Source organism: Myotis nattereri (assembly GCF_964212035.1).
Source record: "Myotis nattereri genome assembly, chromosome: 11".
NCBI classification, from domain to species: domain Eukaryota; kingdom Metazoa; phylum Chordata; class Mammalia; order Chiroptera; family Vespertilionidae; genus Myotis; species Myotis nattereri.
In genome coordinates this window covers 27,666,705-27,683,071 of record NC_138086.1, presented here as the reverse complement: position 1 = coordinate 27,683,071, position 16,367 = coordinate 27,666,705, and positions in this window count along the sequence as shown.

Below are 16,367 nucleotides of genomic sequence, written 5' to 3'. Positions count from 1 at the left end.
ATTCTCAAATCTAAACTGCTAACCTTGAAATATTCTATCTCATATAATACTTTTTATTCCACTATTCTTTGATACTCAGTCTAGAGTTCCATCTGGAGATTTCCTAAGTATACCCAAAACATACTTAGTCCTTAGTTGATCTTGAGGCATTGTATATATGCTTCTCTTTTCATAATACATTTTTTCTTCTTCCTAGCTAGCCAATTTCTAACCATTCTTCAGGGTCTAGTTCCAGTGCAACTTCATTGGAAAGGTCGTTCTCCTGTCTCTATAAACATGATACTTTATTTTCTGAAGCAGACAAAACAACGCTGTGTCACACACAGGTACTGATGTTTATTCCATATAGAAATATCTCAATACATTCATCTTGAAAATATGAATCTTGAAATTATTCTGAAGAGTGCTAGAATTTTCTGATCTGTCCACTCAACCTCCCTACTCTATTTTCTTGTGTTGTTTCTGTCAGCTGGCTCTTGTATGATGGACACCAATCTTACATGCTTTTTTCCTAAACACTGTACCAATTTGCAAAGATGTGGCCAATAGGAAGAGGTAAAATAAGTGGAAGTATCATAGCACACTTAATAAAGTAGCAAATACACGCCCTTTGATGTTACAGACCTTGTTTGATCGCGTGAACAATGACATCTTAATATTTGGGAATGCCAATGTGATTATCTTCTTGTTAGATTTTATTTTGTTTCATTGGGACACTGCAGATTAGTTTTTCCAAACCGTAGAAATAAAATCTTACTTTCTGATTTCTTCCCCATCTTCTGGGCACATAATTACTAATTAGTTCATTTCTTCTTCCTTTCCCTCTCCTCATCCTTTTCTACTGGAATCTGTAGTAAAGAATTTATGTATTTCTCCAATTAGAAATATTTTATTTGAGGAAAGGGCTGGGGACTATGTCAAAACCCATTTGCCTTCTTTTTCAGAGTAAAGGAGGGGGGGCAGTTTTTTTTTTATGTGGGAGTCAAATGACTCTCACAAGCAGGGAACAAGAAATTGAGTTCTAAGTCCTTTAGGAAAACTGCTTTCTTATAGAGTGCTATATGTACCACTTCTCTGGTATCTCAACTTACATCCTGACAGCTTCTGCAGAGTAATCTTCAATTACTCCTCACTCCAATGAGCTTTCAAGTACTTATTTTTGAAACTGCATAGTTTAGCAACTAATTATACATAGTCTTACATTGTTGAGTCCCGTGTTGTAAGCCAGAAACCTGGAAACCATCCTTAAATCTTCCCATATTTAAATATTTAACTGCCTGAGGTACTATTTGTTTTAGAACCTGTGTATTATTCATCCCCTTTGCATTTTTACCATCACTATGTCTTAGTCGAGAGTCTCATCAGTTCTCATCCTTAAAGGCCATCCTGACTTCAGGCTTATTCATTCAAATATATTCTCTACTCTGACCTCTCACAGGTCTTTCTACTTACAAACTTAAATATGTCAATCTGCTGTTGAAAATTACTCCGTGGAGAATAAAATCCCAACATGGAAGGGCCTATAAGACCTTTTATGCAATAGCTTCTGTCTGATGGGCGAGCCTCATCTCAAGGGGGCACTGTAGTCCCCCACACTACACACCCATCTGAAGAACATTCTACAGAACACGGATTCACTGCAATTATCATAATAAGACAGATGCACTCAAGCCCATGTGTTTTTATGTATTCTGTTTCTTTTACTGAATGTCTCACTGCGTACATTTTTCCTCCAACTCTTGGCTAATATGTTCCCTCCTGAAATTGAGTCTCCTCTGACCTTTCCATGAAACTTAGTTGTGTTTCCCTCTGTCTACAATACACTTTATATGTTTCCATTCTAGCATAATTCTTGCTGTGCAACAGTGTTTGCAATTCTATGTTCTCAATTAGAACATGGGTTCAAGCATTATATTTTTTCTTCTTAGCACAGAGTCAAGGACACAGAAGGTGCGGTTCCATAACTATTTATAGGCTCAATTAATATCATATCATCTGTTTTAAAATCTATTGACCTGAAAACAAAAACCGTGATAACCCGCTCAGTGCCAAAAGCAGTGTTGAGAAGCTTACTAAATACATTATGGTAATTAGACTCATTTATTCAGGTGATATAAACATAATATATACTAAGCACTGTTACCAATTATTAATTTCATTTTATTTCTTATTTTTATTATGGGATCTCCTACACAAAATATTAATAAAAACATGAGACTGCAGCCAGAGATAGCAAGATTGGCAATATATAGCAAGGAAAGTAGTCAACTATTTTCCATTCTGAGAATCAGAAAGTAGTATAATACTGATTATAAATTATGTGTTTCATGTTAGACTACTCAATTATTGTCATGTTTTTTCCCCTATTATCTACAGTAGAATCAATCCTCTAAATCACCTGGCTCTTCAGAAGAAAAGGCAGACCATCAAATAGGTATCACCATCATCACTAACATTACCAATAATGCTAATGCCACCACCATCACAACCATCATTACCTACCAACACCATCATCACCTCCACCACCATCATCACAACCATCATTACCTACCACCATCATGACCACTGCACCTTCATCAACAATGCAAATGATGGTCACAAGCATATGTTAAAGTCCAGCCTAATTCATTCAAAGCTGAGCTTTCATTGAGCAGAATTATCAGCGACAATTTTTTTCTTTTTTCTTTCACAAGAAAAATCTGAGAAAATGCTAAAGGGAATAGAATCACTGACCTGGAAAAGGAGATTTCTTGGCAATCAACAGGCCATTATGTCACTGACAGAAGGAGATAGAATAAATAATGGAAGCGCCCCAGGCTATTGTTTCTGGAAACAAGATATATAAAGTCATAGGCTCTGTTATTCTCCAAGTTGGACAAAACAAGGCAGAGATTCAAAGATGGAGGACAGATGAGACAGGCTTACAATGAACCCAGAGAACTTCCCCCAAGGTGGAAGATAGAAGAGGCGTTTAAGAAATAAATAAGGGTTTTACTCTCACATAAAGAAAATAAATCATCTGGTTTTGTTTTGTCTGTAAGTGAATTTCTGTGCTTCTGAAAGATGGCCTTTACTGAACTTTAAGAGAGAAGCCAGGATGAAAAAAAGAGTCATGCTGACATTCCACCAAGTGCCTGCATTTCTGTTCCTCCAAGCTCAGTGTGCATAATGCCCAAATACCAGATCAATCAGAAACAAGACAGTCAAACCATTTTGCCCTTTTTAGAATCATGTAAACAAAAGGAACAGTTTTCAGGTAGCTAAACAGAAAGTTCAGAGATTTTACCACCATCTCCTCCTTTTGGAGATTAACGAATGCAAGTAGTGAACGCAAAATAAAAGGCAAAAACTATCCTGTAGTTTGTAAGGAACACAAAATTCTTTTAGTTTGTCCTTTGCTTCTAATGAGGAACTTGACCGAAGTTGTGAGCAAAATAGAGGAATCATCAATTTTTAAAAAATAAATAAGTCTGTCCTCTTCCTTTATATGTTGTATTTCCTGGGTCTTTTTATAACTATTTTAAAATAATATTTTCCCCACAGTCCTTCAGCATCTGCTGGAGTTCTCCACCAAAATCACTGAAGTGATGTGGTCTAAACTATGGCATACTCAAAGAGTTCTGGAATGGGGCAGGGTCAGTCTAAGTTCTCCTCTGGGTTGGCTACTCTCTGTGACTTTGGGGCAAACATTTAGCATCTGTGGTCTTCCATCCCATCATCTAGAATATGATCTCTGAGATCCGGTCCTAATTATGATGTTTTCAGTTTCTATGTTGGCAGATTTCAGCAATTGTCTTGAGAATTATTTCATTCAAGATTCAACCTATTTTTTTTTCAGTGCTTGAGATTGGCAGACACTGGACTATATTTAGTATTAACCAAGGGGATGGAGAAGAGTAATTAATTTATTTCACTCAAGTTTTCCAATTATTTTCCTAGGATGTTTCGAAATTTGAGGAAATTCAAAGGACATTGTCTTTACCTTCTCTCTTTGTTTTGTAATGAATCCTGGAGGGAAAATGGTGATTCTGAGTTTATGGCACAAGCAAAACCTCTGGTGAGGGTGGTAAGTGAGGCAGTCTAAGTGTGTAAAACTATTTTTAAAAAGGGTGAAAAGCGGAAGGGCCTTTTTTCCTCAGAGGTATTGACATGGAAGTTGAAGGGAGACTAAAACATTTTCAGAATTAGGTCACTTGGTAGAGAATTATATTTACCTCGTTAGCACAAAGTAGGTTGTCATTAAATGTTGTTGAATAAAAGCAGGACTGAAGGTGAATCAAATCAAAAAACATTTTTTGGAGACCTATATGCTCAGTACGAAGAAGTCTAAGACATGATCTCTGCACTCAACAAGAATTATGATGTAGTTGTAGAATAATTTCAGCTCCCTGCCATGTAGTCATGTGAAAATTAAACAAAATATAGAATAGAAATATTTAAGACAGTGGTTCTCAACCTGTGGGTCGCGAGCCCTTTAGGGGTTGAACAACCCTTCCACAGGGGTCTCCTAAGACCATGGGAAAACACATATATAATTACATATTGTTTTTGTGATTAATCACTATGCTTTAATTATGTTCAATTTGTAACAATGAAAATACATCCTGCATATCAGATATTTACATTACGATTCATAACAGTAGCAAAATTACAGTTATGAAGTAGCAATGAAAATAATTTTATGGTTGGGGGTCACCACAACATGAGGAACTGTATTAAAGGGTCGCAGCATTAGGAAGATTGAGAACCACTGTTTTAAGAGAATAATAGAAGAAATATAATAAGCCAAAGATTGGTAGGGTTTAAAAAATAAAGAATGTATATCCTGTAAGGGAGACATGAGAGCAGAAATAGTGTCCTGACAAGCTAATAAACAAATTTAGTTGGAGTTATGTAAAGGATACAAAAATAAAGCTAGAAATATGATTGAGGACAAGACTATAAAGACACAGTTTGTTATAGACTGAATGTTTGTGGCCCCACCTCCCAAATTCATGTCGAAGCCCTTGTCCTCAAGTGATGGTATTTAAGATGGGAACTTTGGAGGTAATTGGGGTTAGATTAGGTCATGAGGGTGGATCCCTCATGATGGGATTAGTGCCCTTATAAGAAAAGACACCAGCAGATATCTTGCTCTCTCTTTCTCCCTGCCACATGAGGACACAGTGAGAAAGGAGAAGGAAGCTGTTTGCAAGCTGGGAAGAGACTGCTCATCAGTAACCAAATCAGCTGGCACCGTGATCTTAGATCTCCCAGCCTCCAGGACTGTGAGAAAAAATAAATTTATATTGTTTAAGCCACTCAGTCTATAAGATTTTGTTATGGCAGCCCAAGTTGACTAATGTATACTTCATCCCATATTTAGTGGGAAACTTTGGTTTTGAGACAGTGGTTTGGGGAAAATAAGTAAGAATTGAAGTAGCATTGTAAAAGATTAAAGTGCTGAAGGGTGCATGTTAATTTATGGGAAACCAGGAGGACCAAAATAGAAGGAAGGTAGCAGTGGCAGCACCCAGTTAGAAGGCTCTTGGAAGAATGAAGTGTCACGCTGTGATATTCGTGAGTACCAGGAACTGAAAGAAAGCGCTGAGCAGAGGATACGCATGTGGCCAAGGCCTGGTCAAAAGAACACATCAAACCTTGTAGGTGGTTTAGGGAGGAAGTTTTGAAATCAATTGGGGAATCTGAGGTGAGATGCTTTCTGGTCTAGTGGTGAGCAAGGCACAGGGTGAAAATTGGTTAAGCAGTGGCTCCAGAATTTGAAAGCACAATGATATCAGAGTTTAAGGCAAGGAAGCAACCAGGCAGATCATCAGGAGTCAGAGGGATCCAGATAAGCAAAGCAAACTGTAATCTAAGAATAGATGGGACATATGGAACCCAAAGAAGCAGACAACTGGGATTAAAGGTGGAGGAGGTACTACTAGGTAAATAAATGTCTTATACCTCAGGCTTTGTCTTAACAGTTCTAGTGCGGGGAAACTTGCAGCTAGGAAAACAGCTCATGCTAGTTTGGTGCATGTCTCATTATTAATAAATTCATGTTTATGCTAAAATGAAGTCTGCCACCTCATAATTTAAATAATTGATCTTAGGTCTGTTTTCCACAGATATTTAAGATATATTAACTTTTACATAACATCCCCTCAAATAATTCAAGATCACTACCCCTGCCTTTTCTAAGCAAAATAATTTCCTTCAAACATTCTTAGTATAACTTAGTTTCTATATTATTACTTGTAGTACTGAATATAATATTACAATAGGCTCCAATGAGTGGAATTATGAGTGCTCTTTCCCTGAACACAGTATTTTTATTAATACTCATATGATCACATAACACAATTGATGTTACTGGTTTATGTTAGTGGATATTCAATCAAGATAGAGCAGTGAACATAATGTTTACCCTTCTTATCCCTCAAACTCCAATGGTGTGACATAAGTGTGTGTGCGTGTGTGTGTGTGTGTGTGTGTGTGTGTGTGTGTGAGAGAGAGAGAGAGAGAGAGAGAGAGAGAGAGAGAGAGAGAAGAAAACCCATAGCAGAGCTACAAAGCTATCAATAGTTCCAGCATTTTACAAAATTTTTAAATTACATCATGAAAGAAGAGAAACCCTGGGATACGTGTAGAGCATATGTGTAGTTGCAGGGACTCTTGACTTATAGCATGGGCACAGGAATTAAAAAGGCACCAAGGAACAGCAGGTGAGGTGGTGAGAGACAAGAATTTAATAGAAATTATAGAAATAGAGAACAGAAATATTGTAGGGGAGAAAATAATAAAAGAAAAAATATTCCTAGATCTAAATAAAGTTCCAGTTTTCAAGTTGGAAGGGTCTTATGTGCGTTAAGAATGACGTATTTGCAGTTAACTTATAAAATACCCAGCTTTTGTTTACATGAATTATTAAGCCAGAATTACTTTCCTCTACTTGGATAGGCAGTATTTTGAACCCTTTTAAAATGTGTTTGGTTTAATTTGTTTATTTTTCCATAATATCAAGATCTTTTTGAACTCTGACTCCAATATGACACCAATTCCATTTCCCTTCCATATTGACATTATTTATAAATCTCCTAATCAAGTCTAATTTGTCATCAATGCAATGATTAATGCTAATAAGCAAAATCTTACCACACTCTAAGTTAACCTTTGAAGTCCCTTCAGGAAGTAATTCATTCATCTTCTCTGAACAAAACTGGTCAATATTAACTTATTAAGGCATTTTTTTTATTCAAATATTATTCCAACATTACCAATGTTATTATTTTGTGTGTTTTTTTCTATGTGCTTCACATTCCAACTTATATATGGAATGCTTCAATACATAAACTCATTGTAATAATGGCCTCCATAGCTGACCAGTTTCAGCAGACCACACTGTGAAATCAACTCAGAAGGAAACTGGTTTTAATTCATTTTTGTATCTTTAGGAGCTTCTCTTTCTTCTTCATCCTGACTGTTTTAATTATACTGTTCTCATTTTATTTTTTGGACCCTTCCATCTTTTTTGAGCTATTTTTCTTTTAGAGTATCTGCCATTTTTACTTATGTCTCTTCTTTTGCTTTGAGATTTTCTTTGCAAACTGTAATTATTATTATGCACAAGAAAATGACATGGCCATTCTGTCTAACAATTTCTTTTTGCTTTTATTTCACCTATCAATTTGATATTGTCAATGAGAAACAAATGCATAGAAACAATCCTTTCTCTATTTCCTCATCAAGCACTGATGACAAAGTGGGAGTAGTTAACAAATTTATGAATAATGCAAATATGAGAAAAATAAATTATGGAATTGACAATAAAATAAGACATTTCTTTTTAGATAGTTTTCTTTGGCAAAAATTTACTCCTAACCAATATGTAGGTGTTTTAATTTCCTCACCTTTAATATACATTATTCCTGTATCAGCTTGAATACTTAGATTAAGAAAGCAATTTGATGAGGCAATCTGTATAAATCTCTCTGAACACCATTGCTTCTGTTTCCCTATTAATTTGTTAGGATTAAAAGCTCATCACAATGCTTCTCTGAATTAATTTAAATATTTCTAAATTTTAATAATGTTTTGGAAATATAATTGTCATAAAACATATTAGTTTCAGGTGCATAGTATAGTAATTCAATATTTGTAAATATTTTGACATAATTCTTTTTAAAAAAATGTTTTATTGATTTCAGAGAGGAAGGAAGAGGGAGAGAGAGATAGAAACATCAATGATGAGAGAGAATCATTGATAAGTTTCCTCCCGCACACCCCTTACCGGGGATTGAGCCCACATAACCGGGCATGTACCCTGACTGGGAATGGAACCCTGATGCTCAACCAACTAAGCCACACCAGCTGGGCAAATTTACTTTGTTTTTTCAGTAGATACTCTTAGGGAAAAATTATTTGGTTAGCTACATTTTTGACCAACATATGGCTCAGCAGTAAATAACCAAACTTTCAGAACAAATTTGAGGTACCTCTGTCACATTAAGTGGAGATGTCAGCAGACAATTATATATGCATGCTGGAGATCATAAAAGGGTCTTGACTAAAGATGTAAATTTAAGGTTCAAGAGAGAAAAACTTGTTTATGATCGAGATGTTCAAGATGATGCCCGATCAATTCTCAGCTCAGTTTCTACTATGTTCATTGCTTGTTTTATTCCATAGTCACAGAAGCACTGCAATAGCTTCATATTTTGTGAGGTGCCATTCACATAGCTGACCTATATTGTTCTGATTTAATATGTTTCAATTTTGTTAATCGTACACATAAAAGATCCCCAATATAAAGTGTCATATCCTGAATGCCTCTTATAAACACACTTACTAGTTTAACCTAACATTTTACTACGGTTTCTTTCTGATTAGCACTAGCCATTATATATTAGAAAGAAAATAAAATTCTTAATCCCTAGAGTGCTGGGGAGCGCGATCATGCTCCTCCTGTCTTTCGCCAAAAGTGCCAGGAGCGCTATTGCGCTCCTCCTGCAGTGTCACTATTAATGCTAGTAGTTCACTCTTTATTGACAGATGGTACCTCAGTGCAGATTACTTATGATGCCGAATATTTGTAGTTCTAAAATTGACCACTGCCATTTATCTGCCTAATTTTTTACAGGTACTACGATTTTATGAAGTTTACTCAGATTTTGTAGCCCTAAAGCTTCGAAATGGCGTCCAGTTCTAAGTCTGCTCTTATTAGTGATGATGATATTGCTAAATATGTCAATTCTTGCTGTGAAGATGACGATTTTGTGGAAGATATTGGAGAAGGGTGTCCCTCTATTTTAACATTATAGGTATTTTTCAAAATTTTTTTTCTACTAGTATTTTATAATACAATCAGCAAACAATATATGTCAAAGATAAAAACAAATGTAGTAAAGGTTTCCTTAAGTTTTTGAATATGTAACTTCATTTACTTGCGATTCATAATCTTTTTCCTAAACTGTTGTAAAATCAGCAAAAATGCCTGGCAATTTTAGCATAGTTCCTAGGATATTGGTTGGTACCAAAGGGTTAAAATAAAAGACATGTAAGAATTAAAATTGGTTGAATTTAGTTTTCTAGAAAATTAATGTTATGTAATACTTCATTTACTTGTAAAAGAGACTACAATGATACTCTACTTACAAAGATGAAATAATAAGATATGCATTCATGAAAAAATTAGATGACAGATTTCGTACTCAAAATCCAATGATGTGTTAAAAGTCTTTTTCTAGAAAATTATTTTTGCTTTTTCTCTCTTTCACTAAAGGTAGTCATTTTGTACTTAATAAAGAGGGGAAAATCACATTGTTGTAAGATTGAATGTAGTTATGATCTATTTTAAAATTCCAGCCAAACCAGTTGAAAGATATTAAAAATAAATTACCATCATGCAATTGTGCTGCCACCAAAAAATAAGGGGGGAATGGCAGATGAAAAGCACAATTGATGAGGTGCCATTTGTTACCCAGAACATGGTTCCTGACAAATCATAAACTGTATAATTAAGACAATAGAAACATGCACATTAAGATATTGTCTACTATTTATCACATGAGGATGGATACTATTTGTTGTATCGTGCCTTCACCAAAAAAAATAAACTATTTTAGTTCTCAAAAAAAAAAAAAAGAAAGAATGTTCTGCACATAAAATCTATTTCTATTTCATCAGGACCAAATGTCATATGGACTCAACCAAATGGTGCGGTCTGTAAATGGAAAGTACAATGAGAAGAGAGAAGTGCCACCCAAAGGAAGAGGCTGTTTCTGTTATAACATCTGGAGCCAAGCCAGAAACTTTGATCAACTTCTGCTGTAGCAAGAGTCTGTCCAGGCCTATTTATAGGCTGGTGGTTCTCAACTCCAGAAGCACACTGGAATCCTCGGGTGAGTGATTCTCATGTGAAGTCAGGGCCGAGATCCCTGGTTGGCTAAATCAGGCCCCAGGTGGGAACAGATGAAGCATAGCTTCTCTGTCTAAACCAGATTAGTGGAAATGTGCGTCTTGAATACAGAAAAAACAAGACCATACCTGAAAATATATGGAATGCCATATATTTAAAAAGGTGAAGGAAGCATACTACTTTCTTCAACTTTTAGCCTTGAAAACAAGACATCTGAGATCCTAGAGCATGCAGATCTTGTAGGTAGATTTACTTCCTCCTGAGTTCCCGTGGACACCTTTTTTTCTGGCAAAGTACCCATAACCCTCTGCCAGGCAACCAATAGTTTACTACTTTGCTCCCCCTAAAATGTCAGTTCTTTCAGGGAAGGGAGATGTCTTCCTTAACTGCTCCTCATAGCTGGTCAACTTGCCTGGTACTTGTATTATAAATAAAGTTCAATAAATGTATTAATTAATGAAAATATAAAGGAACTAGAGGCCCGGTGCATGAAATTTGTGCAGGGGGGTGGGGAGTGTCCCTCAGCCCAGCCTGCACCCTCTCCAATCTGGGACCCCTTGGGGATATCCGACTTCCGGCTTAGGCCCGATCTCTTTGGGATCGGGCCTAAGCCGGCAGTCGGACATTCCTCTCACAATCTGGGAATGCTGGCTCCTAACTGTTCGCCTGCCTACCTGCCTGATTGCCCCTAACCACTCTTCCTGCCAGCCTGATAGCCCCATAACTGCTCCCCTGGTGGCCTGATTGATGCCTAACTGCTCCCCTGCCAGCATGATCATACCCAATTGCCCTCCCCTGTGGGGCTGAGGGGACTGGGGAACTCCAGCTGGATGAGGCAGGGCTGAGGGGATTGGGTGCTGCCATCTTGTGGCTGTGGGCACCGCCATCTTGTGAGGGCATGGCAGTCAATTAGCATATCCCTCTTTATTGGCTGTGGGTGCTGCCATCTTGTGAGGGCATGATGGTCAATTAGCATACCCCCTCTTTATTAGATAGGATGAGTAAGCACTCAGAAAATGGCATCTCCATTATTTTGGCTATTCTTATTTAATCTTTTATTTATTTTTTCTTCTGGTCTAAACTTCCTACAGTCTTTCCTTCTGTTTAATTTTTGTTTTGTTCCTCTTGAACTATGTGCAAAAGGATCCATTTTGCACAATGTTTTGCCTTAAAAGTCATTCTCTCCCAACTTCTGCTTCCCTCACTCATTCTTCTATATAACATCACAAATCCAGTTGTATTAAGTTTTGACAGCACTCTCTTTTTGTAAATATTACAATAAGTGCTCAGTCATAACTGTATCAAACCTGTATTGCAGTTTTTATCTTCAATTTACCTGCAAGTAGATACATTCTTTGGAAGCAAGGACTATACCTTTTATCCACCATACTTACTACACAATAGAGCACACTTTAAGCCCTTACCAAATATTTGTTGGCTTTCAGGGGTTCAGTTATTTTTATGTGAGTGAACTCTGAGTCACTTTGAGGCGGTTTCCCAGTAGTACAGAGAGTACTTTCCACAAATGTATATTTTCATTAGACCTTTACAGGCTCTTGTAATGGGGATGCTGCCATTTATGCCCAATACAATGCCATTCTCTAGCAGGGGAAGATATTTTTTAAACGTGTACTGTTTTTTGCAAACCAATTCTAAGTAAGTAATATTCTCACTCTTTCTAAAAATCGTATTTCTCCATTAACTTTGAATTGAAAGGATGTTTTCATGTTTGAATCTGAAAGCCTAACAGATGATCTCAGAGACCATTTAGGTTTACTTAATATTTTTCTCTTCTTCCCTCCCCCTATCCCTCTATGCTCTATGTCCCATTTAGTGGACAACAACGTTGTTACTCTAGAGTTGTAAAAATTTGGCTCTGTGACCCTCAGTGTAGGCTATTTGAGGCCCTCCAATTGGTCCATTACCTTTACAGATATCTGGAAAAGGTTGCTAAGAAACTATTTTTATGTTCTTGCCCTGGACCCTGAACCTCTCCTGGGATAGGCACATGTGTCTCATGGACAGTGATGACCCCAGTCTTGGTGCTTGTCTTTGCCTCATTCACCTTCCTCTTTGCAGCTGTCCTCTCCTTGCCTCTGCCCTCCGCATCTAAGTGGCCAGCCTTTCTTCTCTGTGCTCCTTTCCATTTACTGCTCTTCATATTCCTTCCCTTCATCTTCCTTTTCCGGACACCTGCTGCTACCTCTTTCCCCTAGCAAAGTATATCTAGATATCTGAGTTTAAAAGAAAAATTTGAGAACTTACTCAACAATACATTTATGTAACTTATAAATAAATAGGCATACATATACTACTATCTTATTCTTTAGATTAAAATATACCCCATGGTAGAAATTTAAAAGAATGAGGGGGAAAAAACTGTATCTTAAAATATTACATTTTTATTTGTTAATGAAACAGAAACTTTTTTTTGCCTTCATTAAAAATGTACAATTAAGCCCTAGTCCCATGGTCGGCAAACCGCGGCTCGCGAGCCACATGCGGCTCTTTGGCCCCTTCAGTGTGGCTCTTCCACAAAATACCACGTGCAGGCATGCACGTACAGTGCGACTGAAACTTCATGGCCCATGCGCAGAAGTCAGTATTTTGTGGAAGAGCTGGTATTTTGTGGAAGAGCCACACTAAAGGGGCCAAAGAGCCGCATGTGGCTCGCAAGCCGTGGTTTGCTGCGCTGCAGTTTGCCGACCGCTGCCCTAGTTGGTTTGGCTCAGTGGATAGAGTGTTGGTCTGTGGACTAAAGGGTCCCAGCCTTGATTCTGGTCAAGGGTAAGTACCTCAATTGCAGGCTCCTCCCCGGCCCAGGCCCGGACCCTGTTGGGGCACGCGCAGAAGGCAACCAATTGATGTGTCTCACTCACTCTCTCACATCGATGTTTCTCGCTCTCCCACTCTCTCTAAAAATCATTGGAAAAATACCCTCAGGTGAGGATTTTTTAAAAAGTACAATTAAAAATATTTTTAGTGGGAACAACTTGTTTGGAGACACATTATGGTAAAAGTATCTTGGGGTAATGTTTTAAAATATGGTAACTTGAAGGTTTGGTTCTAAGCTCAGTATATTTCTATACTTGTGAGATTGATTTATTGAGTCTAACAAAGTGAGCTATAAACATGAGCTTGTAAATATTTTCTTAACCACTGGCTTCAACCAGGCTTGGTCACATGGCTCTTTATCGCTATCTTAGGGAAATCCCAGCATTTTTATTTACTATAACAGTCAACTCCACTTTAAGATGTTCCCCATCACCAGCAGGGATTAGTCCTCTAGTTCCTGAGAGGGGCCAGATCCTTTTCTATTTGACACCTCCTCCTACTCCAGCACCTTGAACTGAGTGAGTGGGGTGTTCCGGTCATGCAACATCCTCTTCCTCCTTGACCAGAGTCTTTCTCCTCTGGTGTTAGGAGTAGGGAGAAGGAAAGAGGAAGGGAAGGGATCCTTTTGCACAGTTTTTTTCCATTTTCATAATATTAAGGAGGTCCTTGCACAGCAAATAAATATACTCATTATCTTTCTCTAATTTATGTTTTTGTCAGATTGCTTGACTCTAATACTTTTGGTTCCTTTGCACGAGTATCAAATCAGTAGACCAGTAATCAGTCAATGACTTGGAAATCAGAACCTCCTGAGTATTTTGCCAATAATGAAACTACCTGGCTCCTTAAAGAATAGAGCTATTTTATAGGAAAAACCACAATGACAGGTTTTTGTGTTGATAACAGTGGACTGCCTCCAAACGATATGCTAGACAAGACACATAAATAGCCAATCAAGGCCCTGGCTTCCTGCCCAGTTGAGTTCCTGACCTATGGTTCTGCCAACCCAGCACAACTTGAAGTGGAATTTTGGCACTTAATCTGCCAAGATGGTTGCCAGCCAGGCCAAGTTACCTAGTTCTTCCATTAGGTGCTCCTGAGGAAACTTGGAAGAAGGAGAGCTTTCTGGCTTGCCTGAGCACTGGGTCCCAGGACTAACCTCACCTCATCTGCAATGTATGTAGCAAGAGAGGTCATCGTTTTACAGCTTGCACACATCCTCTGGTAAAGTGGGTGTAATAACAGCAAAAACAAAAGAGAAAACTTTCCTGTGTCCCCATTCCCTCTCTCTGTTCTCTGTTGGCATTGATTTGTTACTTCAGTTTACATTAAACAACACTCCTGGCAACTGACTACATAGCCACAGGCAAAGGGATAAGAGTTGAGACTCTGTGTATTTATTTAATAATGAAGTATAACATGAAGAGTCTCTAAAAATGGAAAAAAAAAAGAAGTATACTAGTAATTTTCAAAACCTCTGGGCAGAGGGGAAGTAGAAATGTGGATAGAGGCTTCCTATCTCCTTTTGCAACTGATAAACTCCTCATAGATCTTTTATTTTTTAAAATCTTCACCCAAGCATATGTTCTTATTGATTTTAGGGAGAAATAAAGGAAAAGAGAGAGAGAGAAACATCAATGTGAGAGAGGAACAATGATGGGTTGCCTTCCAATCTTGCCCTAAACAGGGATCAAACCCACAACCTAGGTATGTGCCCTGACTGGGCATCAAACCTGAACCCTTTTGGTGTATGGGATGGGACTCCAACCAACTGAGTCATCAGGCCAGGGCCACATATATCATTTTATATATTGTGTCCTGTAATGGAGGATTCAGAAACCAGATCTATTTCCATTCTGGGCTTCCTGTTACTATCTATACCCATTAATCTTAGGTCAGAATAGAGCAAACAGCTTTTCCAGATGACTAAGAGTTGGCATTTCCCTTAAACAGTACATTTATATTAAGGATCATCTAGAAAACAGTTCAAACAAAAAATAAATAGAACATTAAAAAAACCTCATACAAACCAATAAAGAATCAAAACAAAAAGGCCACTGACTAACAACGCTTTCTCCTTCTTCTCTCGTAAAGGCCATATGCTACAGTCTGCCAGCCCAGAATCCTGAAATAGACGCCATCCTTTCCTGAGCTCACCCTCCCTGTTCAAAATTCTTTTTAAATTCTACTCTCTATGATGACAGTTATAGTTATAGTATCTCTCTTTCCCACCAAAAATCTACATAGGGGGACTGAGAATCTAAACTTTTTTTTTCTAGTGGAATAAAGATGAGAGAAGGTGCTTAAATAAATATCAGTTGATGCATTATCCCCAATTTCTTCAAGTAAAAGAAAATATATAACAAGGAAACTAAAATAAAAATTCATTAGCTATGCAGACCACATGTACTTCGTGTTCAGATGGTGATTTATAACACTGCATAGTAACATATGTTGAAAGTGCCAAGTTGAAATTCAGGAATCAAGAGAACAGGTCTTCATTAATTATTACAACTTGGTTTTATGATAGCATTAAAAACAACAACTAGCATCCAGTGGCATAGAGAATTCCCCAAATATCACTGTTTCAAGAGAAGTTAACTCAAAATTATGCAAAACTAACTGCTCACATCAAAGACCACGCTTTCTAGGACTCCAACAGCTTGATCGGGTCAAATGTGCCTCTTCAGCACATAGAAAAGAAAGGCCAGGCAATGGGGGAAACAAGAGAAATTAGGGGAAATCTGTAATACTCTCAAGAAGGAAGATAAAAAAGAAAAGGAAAAGGCGAAGACACTCCTCATGGGAATGAAAGTGTAAAACCAAACAGTGCTCCATGATGGCTGTGGAGATACAACTCACAGGTGGAATTTGATAAATGAATTCTGCTACTGAAATTGACGTTGCTATTGGGGAAATACTAAGGAGTCAAGGAGGTAAGAGTCTGAGGTCAGGAATATTCCCAAGGAAGTAAATATGTACCCAGTCGAAACATCAAGAGGATAGTTACTAAAAGTGCCACTTTCATTCATTATTATTTGAATGGCAACACAATTTATAAAAACTGAATTAATCAATGCATTGCTCTGACTGGAATGTCAAATAGCTAGTGAAGGAAACAATCAGGACACAT